This window comes from Furipterus horrens, unplaced genomic scaffold (genome assembly GCF_987537825.1).
Source record: "Furipterus horrens unplaced genomic scaffold, mFurHor1.1.pri manual_scaffold_9, whole genome shotgun sequence".
Lineage (NCBI taxonomy): Eukaryota > Metazoa > Chordata > Mammalia > Chiroptera > Furipteridae > Furipterus > Furipterus horrens.
In genome coordinates, this window is record NW_028327179.1 from 38,709,707 (window position 1) to 38,724,651 (window position 14,945).

The 14,945-nt window shown below is 34.7% G+C and overlaps 1 pseudogene; it reads left to right on the plus strand.

The window, feature by feature from the left end:
• The first annotated feature begins 9,268 nt into the window (after window positions 1–9,268).
• LOC150001631 (ADP-ribosylation factor 1 pseudogene) lies at window positions 9,269–9,814 on the plus strand (annotated as a pseudogene).
• The last annotated feature ends 5,131 nt before the right edge of the window (window positions 9,815–14,945 follow it).

The window sequence follows — 14,945 nt, forward strand, 5'->3', positions numbered from 1 at the left end:
GGGAGAACCATGTGATTTGCAAGGATATAGAAGAGAGCTCCATGAAGCTTTGAAAGGGCAGAGAGAGAACCATGCATGACCCGGTGCAACATGGCACAGGTTTTCCTGGACTGTTATACGGAGGCTGATGACATCATACCCCAGATCCTGAAGGAGAGAGCTGACAGAAAAGGGATGGGAACTTCTGGGCATGTTTTTGGCTTCTAGATTTTTGGGGAGCAAGGGAAGTGCTGGGTCCCGTGGGATAACAGAGCTCTGAACTGAAATGCTCACTGCCCTTCCCAGCTTGAAATGTTGTAAATAAAGACTTGTTTTCAACAACACTAGTTATTCGGTTTTATACCGAGGTGCCACGTGAAAGAACTCTCTTTTGCTCTGTAACAAAGGCGTCATTTTAACTTTGGCTATTACATATTTTGGAGTTAATTTTGGTCCACTAATATCTATCTTATACAATATACTTTAAATTTACCTGGCTTCAGAGGCACAGTGACATATAAACATATAAGATTTTATGTGGATTTTATAGGTAGGATCCTAATGTGATTCCAAGATGGATTTATAGAGATTATGCTAAGTAGTATTAGAAATAATCTAAGTGCAAAGAGTGTGACAAAGCTTTATCATGCAAAAGTTGTCAAAAAGTCCTTAATTTCATTCTTACCCAGCTTAGATTCCAACTTCCTTCACTAGATTCATTCACTCTGGAAAATATCCTTAACAACCATACTCACTCCTCCCTCCGTTGTTAGCTATTTAAGCAAAACCTCAGCCATAGTGAATTCTTACTATTGAATAAGATGAAATTGCAACTAAAAAGACTTACCTTACCCAAAGTTAATGATTAGTAGTTTCAAGTGAGAACTTAATGCTCTCTTTAAATCCTATAAGATAACCTTATCTTTTCAATGTTTTCATTCCCCTAAAGAGAATATACACAGGTGGGTAGGTAGGTAGGTATAGATATGTGGATATAGACATGTCTGCTTGTGATCTCATCTGAATCCAAAGTCAACACTTGTACATAAGATCTCATCTCTTTTCTCTTTCTTAAAGACATAGTTATAGCAATAATGCTTGCTGTCCTGAATCTAAACAATCTTCTAAACTTACTGGATCACTCCCATGAGAATACAAACTATGCAATTTTTTATATCTTAAAAAAATCTCTTGATCCTTAATTTTTCCCTCTTAATGCTCAATTTCCCCGCTTAGCAAAATTGCTGACACTTTTTTTGTATACTTAGTTTTTTTCCAATTTCCTTCCTCAAAGTTTCTTTTAAATTGGTTCAAGCAGGAATTTCCTTCTTGTAAAATCAGAAATCTTGACATGGAGGCAGTGAGAGAGCCACCTCATCAAAACAGTGCTTGTAAAGATGGAATGCTCCTGAGACATACTCATTTGTCCATCTCATCTTATTTTTCATTCCAGATTTTTTATTTTGAAGTTACATTAGACTCACTTAAAAGTTGCAACAATATTGGGTTGGCCAAAAAGTTCATTTGTTTTCTTCAATTAGTTGTCTTTAACTTCATTTGAAACACTTTTGTTAGCTTGCATTGTGACAGCTGTCATATCAGCATGAATTTAAAAACCATCAAAATCGGTGAATTTTTGTGTAGCCATTTTAATATTGAAGATGGAAGAAAATATATACCATTTTCAGCATATTATGCTTTATTATTTTAAGGAAGGTAAAAACACCACTGAAATGCAAGAAAAAGACTTTGCAGTGTATAGAGAAGGTGTTCTGACCGTGCCAAAGGTGGTTTGCAAAGGTTTGTGCTGGATATTTCTTGCTTGATGTTGTTCCATGATCAGGTAGGTCAATTTAAGTTAATAGTGATCAAATCGGGACACTGTGAAAAATCAACATTATACCATGTGGGAGGCAGCTGACATGCTCAAAATATCCAAATCAATAACGTTATTGGTGAAAATGAAAAAAGTGTGTTATATTTTACAGGGAAAAAAAAAAACAAAACAACCCATCAACTTTGGCCAACCCCATTGTACAGAGAGTTCTGTACTTTCCAACCAGATTTCCCCAAAATTCTATCTATCAACACAGACTTGGTATAACCACGAAAAACAGGAAATTCACATTAAAACAACACTATTAACTAAACCATAGATCTTATTTGGGTTTTATCATTTTTTTACATGCACGCATTTCATTTTTTGGTGCATAATGCTCTGACATTTTATCATATGTATAGATTCATATAACCACCACAATAAGGATACAAAAATGTTTCATCACCCCAAAGAAATTACATCATTCTAACTCTCCTTAATGAGAATCGTTCACTGACTTGCCTACTCAACCTATCTACTCAGCATCTTTTGGGAGTCCAATAGGTGACTCAAATTAATACAACCAAAAATAAAAAATCTGATTATTCTCCCCAAACTTATTCTAACTTTTCCTTCCACATCATATGCAAATAACAACTGTAATCTTTCAATTGCTCAAAGTCAAACACTTTAAAAACATCACCGATTCCTCTTATTCTCAAAAACCTCATATCCACCCCATTGGATAATCCTGTTGGCTTCAGTGTATATTTATAATCTGACCTTTTCCTACTACTTCCAATGACAATGCTCAGGTCCAAGATATCGTCACTTTGGTTTAGATTATTATCTAATCTAAAACATTACAGAATTATTTTGCTTATTCTAGTCTTGCTCTTCTTATTGGGCTACCTATAACTTTAAAACATGTCAAATAATACCATTTTTAATTCAAGATCTTCAAAAACTTCCTAGACAGTTCTGTGTAAATTTAAAAGTCCTTTCAATTGCCTGCCTGGCCTTGGATGATCTCTCTGCATGTAACTTCTCTATATTCGTTTCTGTTACATTCCCCTTACTCCTAACTAGGTACAGTGCGGTCCTTCAGCATTCTGAAAAATAAAACAAAAGTCAAACATACCCCTACATTTGGGCTGTAGTACAAGATGCTCAACCAGTCTGGATACTTTAAGCCGAGATCATGGCTAATTCTTTTTTTTTTTCCTTATTTTTATAAATCTCCACCCCAAGACATTTTTTTCATCACTTCTATACAGCGAGAAGCAGGAAGAGAGCGAGAGAGATGAAGAGAAACGTGGATGTGAGAGAAAAACATTGATTGACTGCATTCTTGTACACGCCCTGAACAGGTATTGCACCTGCAGTCTGGATATGTGCACCGACCAGGGAGCAAACCTGTGACCTTTCAGTCTACCAGACGATGCTCCAACCAATCGAGCCACACTGGCCAGGGCTCTTTTCTTATTTTTAAAATTTATTTTTAGATCCTTCCCCATGTGGAAAGGCCACCCTCCCCTCTACACCCCCATTCTTATTAGGGATTTCTGGACCCAAGGGTAGGTAGGACGACGACCATGTCCAGCTTGAAGCAGCGAAAGGAGCTCAAGACCTTCACCCATTGTCCTTTATAAGATTATAAAGGGTCTTAAGTCTGAGATGGAGGGATTATTATTTTTTATTGTTAAAATAATTAATTAATTTTTAAGAGAAGAAGAATATATGAAAGGGAAAAAATAAATAAAATTGATTTTTAATTGTACATATCTTAAAATTCACTCCTTGTGAAAAAATAAAACTATTGATTTTCTTTAATTTCTTTGTCACTGATTAAATGTCACTTTATAAGTCAAGTCTTCCTCACCATCATACATGAGCATACAACACTACTCAACCCTTTTATCAATATTATTTTCTTGTAGCACATCTCAAAAGCTATGCATTTTTACATTATTCTTTTCAAAGCTTTTTTTAGAGTGTAAGCTTCATATATGTAGACTGTCTTTTGTTTCTATTTTCTGTGTGTTTTGTTCAGCACCTAAAACAATGTTTTTCAAAGTGTAGATTTCAGATGAGATAAATAAAATATGTACCTCTACTTTTACACTTTCCAAACTAATTTTTGTTTCCATGTCTATCTAAAATATAAATTAAATTGATGCCATAAATGTGGAAATTTTATCTTACACTTCTATGCTAACAGCACTACTCTAGTACCTGCTGCATACTAGGAGCTTTGTAAATTATTTCTAAATAAATAAAATAATCAAAGTCTCATTATTCTCAATCTCATGTACAAATTTAAATCTGAATAGAGTGGTATGAGTGCATTTTCTGAGAGAGTACCTTGCTTTTATGTTCATTGTTCACTTTTTATCTACTTTTACAATATTCTTTAATTTCAGGTATGTTGGGGAAAGCCCCAAAAGTCTCAATTCAGGATCCATTCTGAGGAACTAACAGGTAGCCTTATTCAAATTTGTAAGAACTTTAATAGGAGAAATTTACATTCACGGGCAAAGTAGCTGCTCTAGTGGTGGGTAGCTGGGAAGAATCATACCCTTCCCAGGACAGGGTCCCTTCCTATAGGGGGTTAATAGCAAAACCTTACAATGAGTAGTCATGTAGATCACCAGAAAGAACAATGAATTCCTAAGTTAACAGATAACATCAGGCAGTTATCACACTCTATATTCATTAACCTCCTTCCTGGGGCCATTCCCTTTTTCTGGGTAGTCAGCCAAGCCTGAGGCTACAGAGAGTTAAACACATTCCCAGAACTCTTTGCTGCTGGAGCCATATTGCATCTAAAGTGAGTTCCCCTACAGCTGAGCATTTGGTCTCTGCCTCATCAACCAGTCCACAGTGAGAATCATTTTCACTTTTAATGACAAGACAATGTAATTTCCTTTTCCCTCTTAAACAAATTCTTGGTTTTCATACTCATTGTCATCATCACTGTCTTTGCCTGGAGTTATTTGATTCTAATAATCCATTTTGAATTAAAAAAAAAAAAAACAATTGGGAGAATCTTATTTTACTTCGGGGCTAAAAATCATTTGAGATTTTAATTCATTTCTTTTCCTTTAAGCAAAATAAATGTTTTTAAATGTACTGAATTCCTTCAAACACTGCATATGAGAATGTTAACAGGACATAGAAAAAGAGAACCCTATTTTTCTTTCAGAATATTAAAAAAACAGCAGCCTGGGCTGTGGTCCTAAGTAGTGACATGTAAAGTGAAAAGTTTTATTTACTAAATAGAAATAAATGACAAGCTATCAGTTCTGAAAGTTCTGATTTGGTCTTTGATTGGGCTGAGAATATGATTTCATGGCTAGCAGGTAGCCTGAAAACAGCACTTGCTTACAATGATGGATGTTGTCTCCTTTGGCACAATAGTTCAGCATGGCATGAATAAATCATATTTGCCCTGGAAATCCATGCTGTTCCTGCACAATTGATATCACATTTGATGTTCCCGTTTTAGTTGCTGACCAAGTGTCATGCCCTATTCACTGGATACCTTGAACTTTTTCAACCTCTTGCTATATTCTTCCTGTACAAATATATTTCTCTTAAGAGCTTAAGTTTTATCATAGCTCTATTTGATAAAGACATATGACTGTTAAAATAAAATTTGTGTCAATAAAATATTATGAAACTGAGCCCTCTACCTCTAAATCACTCTCTAGGTATAGAGCAAATAGAGGTAGGCCCAGATTAAGTTTCCCAGAATTGAAGACAATGCTAAAGCTCAAGCAAAAGACAGCATTAGGTTTTTTTTTAAAAGCATTCATAGTCTTGGAAAACAAATAATATTAAAACTGAAGCATTTTGTTAGTTAAAAAATAAACACTAAAAGCAGAAGGATCTAGTTATTTTCTTATAAAACAACTGCATCACAAAGATCACCTATGTGTTCTAATTCCAACATTTGAATGATGAGTCTTTCACAATAACGAATCTAATTTAATTCTCATAAGTAAGCCATCAGTAGCTGATTAGGATAGATATATGCTTTTGTTTTCATTCTTACAACACATTTTACAATACACACATGTGATCTTATATGCTAATTCAACATTCAAAAGACATTTTCATTTTAGGTAGTTTGGGAGAAAGCGAATACTATCCCTAAGTAAGTGGTAGGTAGTTGCTCAAATTCTACATACTTCAAACTTTAATGCGAGTTATTTTATAAATCACTCTAGTTTTTGTCTAGGGAGAAATGAAAAATGTGGGGTTTTACAAATTTTCTGCAAGACTTTTAGCTGAGGCATGCTTAGTTTCACTAATTTATCATAGGTGTAAAATATATGTTTTTGCATTAATAAATCAATAATACTCTATTAATGCAGATTAAGATTGTAACTTTTTAAAATTATTGAAGGATAGCAGATACAGAAAAAATAAACAAATAATCAATTTTTATAAAGTAAACACTTGTATTTACCAGCCTCTAGATCCAGAGACAGAGCATTGCCAGAATCCTGGAATGCATCACTTCATCCTCCCAAAAGTAACAGAGATTGTGACTTCTTACTATGTCTTGTTTACAACTTTAAGTGTATTCATTCTCTTTTGTTTCCTCCACATTATTTTTTTGAAATGTATTCATTCTATCACATGTAGCAATATTCCCTTATTATTACACTCACTCATTATAATATACAATTCTATTCTATAAATATGTTTACTTATATATGGTATTATATATACCACAAGAGATTAATCCATTCAATAATTAATGAACATTAATTTCTGGTGTTTCTATATTAATAATACAGCAATAAACGTTTCATACATTGCTTTTGTTAAAAAATGTACACATTGAGTTGGGTCAATGACAGAGAATGAAATTGCTGACCATAGGGTATGTATTTATTCAGATCTAGTAGAAATTGCCAAATAATTTAACTATTTTCTATAATGGGTGCACCACTGTACATTTCTGCCAGCACTGTATGAGAAATCCTGTTGTTCTACAGTCTCATGAATGCTTGATATTGTTGCTTATTTCAAAAATTAGGCATTTTATTTTTGTGAATAGTGATATCCTATTGAAGTTTTTATTAGATATATCATTGATAATGAAATTGAACAGCTATCCACATATTTGCTGGTTTTATAGATGAACTAATTAGTAACATCTTGTTCAGTTCTTTTACACATTTGTTAAGATTATCTTATTTTTTATTGATTTGGAGTTTATTTTATGATATAGCTATTAGTCTTTGTCAAATATAGTGTATTGATTGCCTATTATTTCTCCCACTCTGTGTCTTGACTTGTCATTTCCAGGATGAAGTCTTTTAGTACACAAAACTTCTTTATTTTAACCTAGTCTATATCTTACTTATCAACTTTGGTTTAAGACTAAGCATTTATTTGCTCATTTATTTAGATAAATTAAAAAGTATCTGTATACAAAAACCTGGGATAATCCTCCATTATTTTCAAATCTATTTCTAAATCTCTAAGGACACTAGAGTTTTCCTCATTTAATACTTAGATGTTTCTTGTTATTTCATGCCTGTGTATTTTTTCTTTTTGCTGTCATAAATCAATATTTTCTTCCATCATATATCTCATCTGATGTTCATTTAGTCATATGAAGGCTACAGATTTTGTGTTAATTTTATTACTAAGTTCTCATCATGTTTGTACTACCTTTTTTCATTGATGCTTTTTGATTTTCTAGATATAGATTTATTTGGGCTGAGCTTATATTAAAGAAATATCCAACAATTCACATTACATTTACCATTTTTAACATAAATAGATTTTTTTCAATCACCTTTTCTTCATTAATGGAGGTGTTCATATAGTCTCTTGACTTTAACTATGTGAAGAATTTTATTAATAAATTTCCAAATATAAAATCACCTTTGCTTTTCTGGAAATAAATTAAGTTGGTTATAATATACTGAAGAATTTTTTCTGAAGTTTACTCATAAATAAGTGTGGCTTATACTTTCTGATTTTGGTGTAGTTTTTTTCAGGATTTGATATCTATGTTGCATCAATGGCATACACATTTTATAAACTTTTTAAATGCTTTATATTAAGTTATGTAGTTTGGAATTATCCATTCTTTAAAGAATTGGTTTAGTTCCCCTGTAAAGTTTCCTGGGAAATTCCCTGGTGTCTTTCTGTGAGATTTTTTTGAACTATTTTTTTCCTAGATATTAATCTCTTTGAACTTTCTGCCTCTTGGTAGGATAGACTTTAATGAGGAGTATTTTACAAAAAGCACTTTATACATGTTAACTTACTTAGGAAAAAAATATTACATATATGTTATCTGTTTCATTTAGGTTTTCAAATTTATCTTCATAAAATTGTATAAATTATAAATTGATAAATTTTATTTAAATTAATTTACACTTGGAATGGATAAATTATATATGCAAAATATGCTTCAATAAAGTTACATATATATTGTGAAAAACAGATTTTATGAATATTTTTAAAATTTGTTTTATTATACAGTTGTTTCTAATTTTTCTAATTATACATAGTTAGCTATTGGTCTGTTTATTCTGATTTATTTAAAAAAAATTATTCTATTTATTATTATCAGTCTTATATTTTCTGTTTTATAATGAATTAATTTTTATTTTACCTTTATTTTTTTTCATTTCTTTTTGTTTATATTATTTTTGTGTTTCTACTGTGTTAACATATGCACATAATTTCTTTAGTTTCGCTTTTGAAGGTTTTATTGGTATATATATTTAATACTATAAAATAGCTCAAGACTTTGATGCTGTGTGTTTTAACTGTCAACCTTTTAAAGAAATTTGAAATACAAATAACTTCTCTTCAACAAAGAGGAATTATATATATTGTCTAATAAAATTTTTCATATTTTCAGGTAAAATAATTTTCCTTTTTACTTGCCAATTTCAGTACTATTTTTGCAGCATTATATATATGTTAGATCTCCTATGCTTTAATATGTAACTACTGTTCATAAAATATTTGTGCTTGAAAATGAATTGTATTCTCAATATTTATATCAGAATTTAGTTTAAATTTGAAGATCTTCTTAATTTATAGTATATTTCAAAATCTTGGTGATTATTACTCTTTTTTTCCCACTTGTTCTTTTTTGCATTGAGAGAAATGTGCTACATCTCAATTTTTAAATTTATTTTTTGGATTCAAGTCTGAGGGCAAACATTGGCTGGAAGTGAAATTGTCTTTTAAGAAAATGTTTTAAGTCAAATGTAAAGGTGTTCAAAAACTCTAATTAGAAAATAATAATTACATCTAACTAAAACAATAGAGACTAAGTTGCTTGTGTGGTTTCTCAAAAACAGCAATGAAAATAATCTCATAGTCGGCCATCTTGTGGGAGCGAAACCAACGCCTGACTGGGAGCAACAGCAGTGTCGTGGACACTGAGGGTTTCCCTGGCCAATGTTTCTGTCTCCAGCCTACAGCATGGGGAATATCTTTGCAAACCTCTTTAAGGGCCTTTTTGGCAAAAAAGAAATGTGCATTCTCATGGTGGGCCTGGACGCTGCAGGGAAGACCACCATCCTGTACAAACTGAAGTTGAGTGAGATTGTGACCACCATCCCCACCATAGGTTTCAACATGGAAACTGTGGAGTACAAGAACATTAGCTTCACGGTGTGGGACGTGGATGGTCAGGATAAGATCCGGCCTCTGTGGTGCCACTACTTCCAGAACATACAAGGTCTCATCTTTGTGGTTGACAGCAATGACTGACGGCGCGTGAATGAGGCCCAAGAGGAGTTCATGGGGATGCTGACGGAGGACGAGCTTAGGGATGCTGTCCTGCTCGTGTTTGCAAACAAGCAGGACCTCCCCAATGCCACGAATGCAGCCAAGATCACGGACAACCTGGGCCTTCACGCTCTGCGCCATAGGAACTGGTACATTCAGGCCACTTGTGCCACCAGCGGGGATGGGCTCTATGAGGGACTGGACTGGCTGTCCAATCAGCTCCAGAACCAGAAGTGAGCCGCACTCCCCCTCCCCACCCCGCCCCGCCACTACTCCCTCCTTCACACTTGCTCTCCTCTCATGTGGCAGCCGTGCCCCTGTGGTGTGAGTGCCAGAGCTCTCTCCATGGTTGATCCCAGTGTGCTTCACCATGCTGTACATGTGCAGATGCAGCTTCCAACCGGTTTTTTATTTAATGTAAATAGTTCTCGTTTCCAATGAGGCAGTTTCTGGTACTCCTATGCAATATTACTCAGCTTTTTTTATTGTAAAATGAGAATCAACCCACTGTTTAGTACTGAGGAGGGATTTTAGGCACCCAGGGTCTCTAGGAGTCACTCAGATCAGTCCAACGTTGCTCCTCTGGGCTTTAGATCTGTGTTGAGATCCATTTTGATGGTTGGTTTTTAACCCAAACTCAGTGCATTTTTTAAAACCGATACAAATACAAGATAAGGAGACACTTGAACACAGAAGGGAGAAATGTGCCTAGTGTAGGTTCTGCAGTAATGGCTTGAGTCCAGTCTGCCTGTGGTCTCTCTCCTGTCTGGAGCGTGCGGTAGGCAGAACCAGCCACAAAACATTCTGCATGGTCACTTACGGTTCCTGAATGGCTGTCTTGCTGGATCTTCCGCATCCCATAGCATTTGCTTATACCTGTGCTTACACCACTGCCCTGGGGATGGGCTGGGGGCTGTGGCCATCATTCACAGATCCCTTGGAGGAACCTCAGCCTTCCGTTGGGTTGGCATAGGTGCTTTGGTGGGATCAGTCTGGCCAGAGCGGGAGCCGTCCCCCACTCCCTCCCCCCATGGTCCCCATGCACGCTCACTTGCTCCAGGTTGTCTGGGTCTTACCAGTAGGAGCTCAGACAGGTGACCGGTCATCTTAGAAACTAGCTCCTCAGAGCCCCCTTCCACATGTGCTTTCACTCCCTCAGCCTGCAAAGGTCAGATTTGACATCAAAATCTACAACCTCTACTTTTTTCTTTTGTATTTTGATAAACACTGAAGAGGCTGGAGCTGTTAAACTTTATCTTGGGGGAAAACCCCAGAACTGGTTTATCTGATGTCGTGGAACCTCTTACTGCTTTCAATACACAATTAGTAATCAACTGTTTTTGTATACTTGTTTTCAGTTTTCATTTCGACAAACAAGCATTGTAATTATAGCTATTAGAATAAAATCTCTTAACTATTAAAAAATAATAATAATCTTATAATCACTCTAGTTATATCTGAATGTAATCTATTGGGATAGCCAAAGAGTTTATTTAGTTTTTTCCATAAAATAAAAGATACATTTTTCATTTTTTACCAATAACTTTATTGTTTGGGTATTTTGAATATGCTACTTATTTTACATTATTGGTTTCTAGTGGGTAGAGGCCAGGGGTGATGCTAAACATTGTCCAGTGCATAAGACAGCCCCACAGCAAGGAATTATTTGGCCAAAATGTCAGTAGTATCAAGAAACTTTGCAAACCACTTTAGACACATTTGATCAGTCATAGCCCCTTCTCCATACACTGCACAAATCTTTATTTGCATTTCAGTAGCATTTTTACCTTTCTTGAAATAATAAAGCAGAATATGATAAAAAATGTTGCATATCTTCTTTTACCTTCAATATTAAAATGGCTGCACAAAAATTTACCAATTTTGATTTTTTTTAATGCATGCTGATACGACAGCTGTCACAATACAATCTAACAAAATGGTTTCAAATGAAGTTAAAGACAACTAAGCACTATTTGAGTCATCGTATGGGGGAAAAAAAGAGCTTTTTGACAAACCCAACACCAGGAGTCCATTGATTAGTTTGCTTATAAGAGCATGTTTGTAATTATCTATAAATAATGGATTGTGAAAGGAATAAAATATAAAGTGTCACCATACTGGAGGTAAAATGACATTACAAGGGGAAATCTGTATGTTTAATTTTGTGTCAAAAAAAATACTAAACATTTCTAAAAGAGTAATTTTTCAGCTCAAGGCAGAGAATTACCAGGCCTGACAGGAACTGCTTTGAAGAAGTTGTTCATAATTAGTAAAAATTAGTTTTATTCTACCCAAAGCAATTTACAGATTCAATGCAATCCCTATTAAAATACCAATGACATATTTCACAGACCTAGAACAAATACTCCATAAATTCATATGGAACCAAAAAGACCCTGAATAGCAAAAGCAATCTTGAGACAGAAGAACACAGCAGGAGGAATCACAACACCAGATATCAAACAATACTACAAAGCCACTGTAATCAAAACAGTATGGTACTGGCATAAGAACAGACATATAGATCAGTGGAACAGAATAGAGAGTCCAGAAATAAACCCAGTCCTCTATGGTCAACTAATATTTGATAAAGGAGGAAGGAACATAAAATGGAGTGAGAAGAGCCTCTTTAACAAATGGTGCTGGGAGAATTGGATAGGGACCTGCAAAAAAATGAAACTAGACCACCAACTTACAGCACACACGAGAATAAACTCAAGATGGATCAAAGACTTAAATGTAAGCCGTGACACCATAAAAGTCCTAGAGGAAAACATAGGCAAGAAAATATCAGATATCTCACGTAACAATTTCTTCACGGATACATCTCCTAAAGCAAGAGAAATAAAGGAAAAAATAAATAAATGGGGTTACATCAAACTAAAGAGTTTCTGCTCAGCAAAAGAAAACATCAGCAAGATGAAAAGGAAACCAACCATATGGGAAAACATATTTGCCAATGACATCACAGACAGGGGACTGATTTCCAAAATATATAAAGAGCTGATATGACTCAACATCAAGAAAACAAACAACCCAATTAAAAAATGGGCAAAGGACCTGAACAAACACTTCTCTGAAGAGGACATACAGAAGGTCCATAGACACATGAAAAAATGCTCAACATCATTAGCCATCAGGGAGATGCAAATAAAAACCACAATGAGATACCACTTTACACCAGTCAGAATGGCCATCATCAACAAATCAACAAACAACAAGTGCTGGCGAGGATGTGGAGAAACGGGAACCCTACTGCACTGTTGGTGGGAATGCAGACTGGTGCAGCCACTATGGAGAACAGTATGGAATGACCTCAAAAGATTAAAAATGGAACTGCCTTTTGAACCAGCGACTCCACTACTAGGATTATACCCGAAGAATCTTGAAACACCAATTCAAAAGAACTTATGCACCCCTATGTTCATTGCAGCACTGTTTGCAATAGCTAAGTGCTGGAAACAACCTGAGTGCCCATCTGTAGATGAGTGGATCAAAAAACTGTGGTACATTTACACAATGGAATACTATGTAGCAGAAAGAAAGAAGGAACTCCTGCCATTTGCAACAACATGGATGGAACTAGAGAGAATTATGCTTAGTGAAATAAGCCAGGCAAAGAAAGAAAAATATCATATGATATCACCTAATACAGGAAACTAAAGAACAACACAAACAAAGGAACTAAATAGAACAAAGAGCAGAATAGCAGTCAATAGGGGGGAGGGGAGAGGGAAAGAAGGGGGATAAGTAAGGGAAGGGTTTAGTCAAAGAACCCGTAAAAATGACTCATGGACATGGACAACGGGGAGGGATATGATTGCAGGAGAGGGGGTGGGTTGGGTGGGGGAGAGAAATTGGGGGAAAAGGGCACAACTGTAATTGAAAAACCAAAATAAATTAAATAAATAAATAAATAATTAGTTTTATTGAAATATAGGGAAGTGAAGTCATTTTATAGAGAAAAATAGTTGAGAAACTACCAAGTGATTAAAGTATTATAAAACAGTAGTCTCTTGATTTTAAAGCCTTATATTGGTAAATAAGAATAACATAGTTTATTAGAGGTGAGAAGTTTATATTTGGATTTCATTTGAAGAAGTAATGTTCCTAGATTTCCTTTCATGAAAGTTGAGTGGAATGAACAGATTAAGTTTCTCTTTACATTATTAATTAGCAAGAGCATATTAACAATTTTATGGATACAATTTTTTTTATTGTTTACTGAAGCTAGGTAGTATTTCTGTACAATCAAATCAATTATTCAATAATAAAATAATAAATTACACATGCAATGTTGTATTATCAATTTGTAAACAAGTTGCCTTATACATTAAAATAAGTCAACAATAAAAGTAACCTTTTTTCATCATAGAGTAGAAGATGCATTAGTACTGCAGCCTTTTAGAAATGTGGAATATGTATCACATAGGGTATAAACACTATAGCACTAGTCTAAAATAGTGGAGTTTGAATTCCAACTTTATTACTTACACTTGTTTTGATATGGGTAAGTTATAAAGTCTCTCTGGACACTGGTTTCTTGTATACAGGGTGGGGTAAAAACAGGTTTATCGTTGTGAGTACAGAAAACATAGAGTTTATTCTAGTTTATTCTTGTAATTATTGTATTATTTTCCATACAAACAACTATACACCTACTTTTGAACCACCCTGGGATAGACACTGAGAATAAATAAGATAATGCATTTAAAGGGGTTACCACAAAGCTTATTCTAATGAAGGAGAGTTCTATTCTTTTTTTAAAGTATACTTTATTGATTACGTTGTTACAGTAGTTCCAATTTTTTCCCCTTTGCTCCCCTCTGCCCAGTACCCTCCTTCCCTCCAGCAATCCCACCCCCTTTAGTTCATGTCCATGGGTCATGCATATAAGTTCTTTGGCTTCACCCTTTCCTATATTATTCTTAACACCCCTTGTCTATTTTTGTACCAACCAATTATGCTTCTTTGTCCCTGCACCATTTCCCGATTTCTCCCCCCCACCCACAGCTTATAACCCTCTAAATGATCCCTATACCTATGATTCTGTTCCTATTCTTGTTTGCTTAGTTTGATTTTGTTCTTATTTTTTAGATACAGTTGTTGATAGTTGTGAGTTTGTTGTCATTTTAGTGTTCATAGTTTTGATCTTCTTTTTCTTAAGTAAGTCCCTTTGACATTTCATATAATAATGACTTGGTGATGATGAGCTCCTTTAACTTCACCTTGTCTGGGAAGCACTTCATCTTGCCCTTCCATTCCAAATGATAGCCTTGCTGGATAGAGTAATCTTGGTTGTAGGTTGCTTTTCATCACATTAAATACTGCTTGCCAGTCTTTTTCTACCTGCATAGTGTCCTCTGAG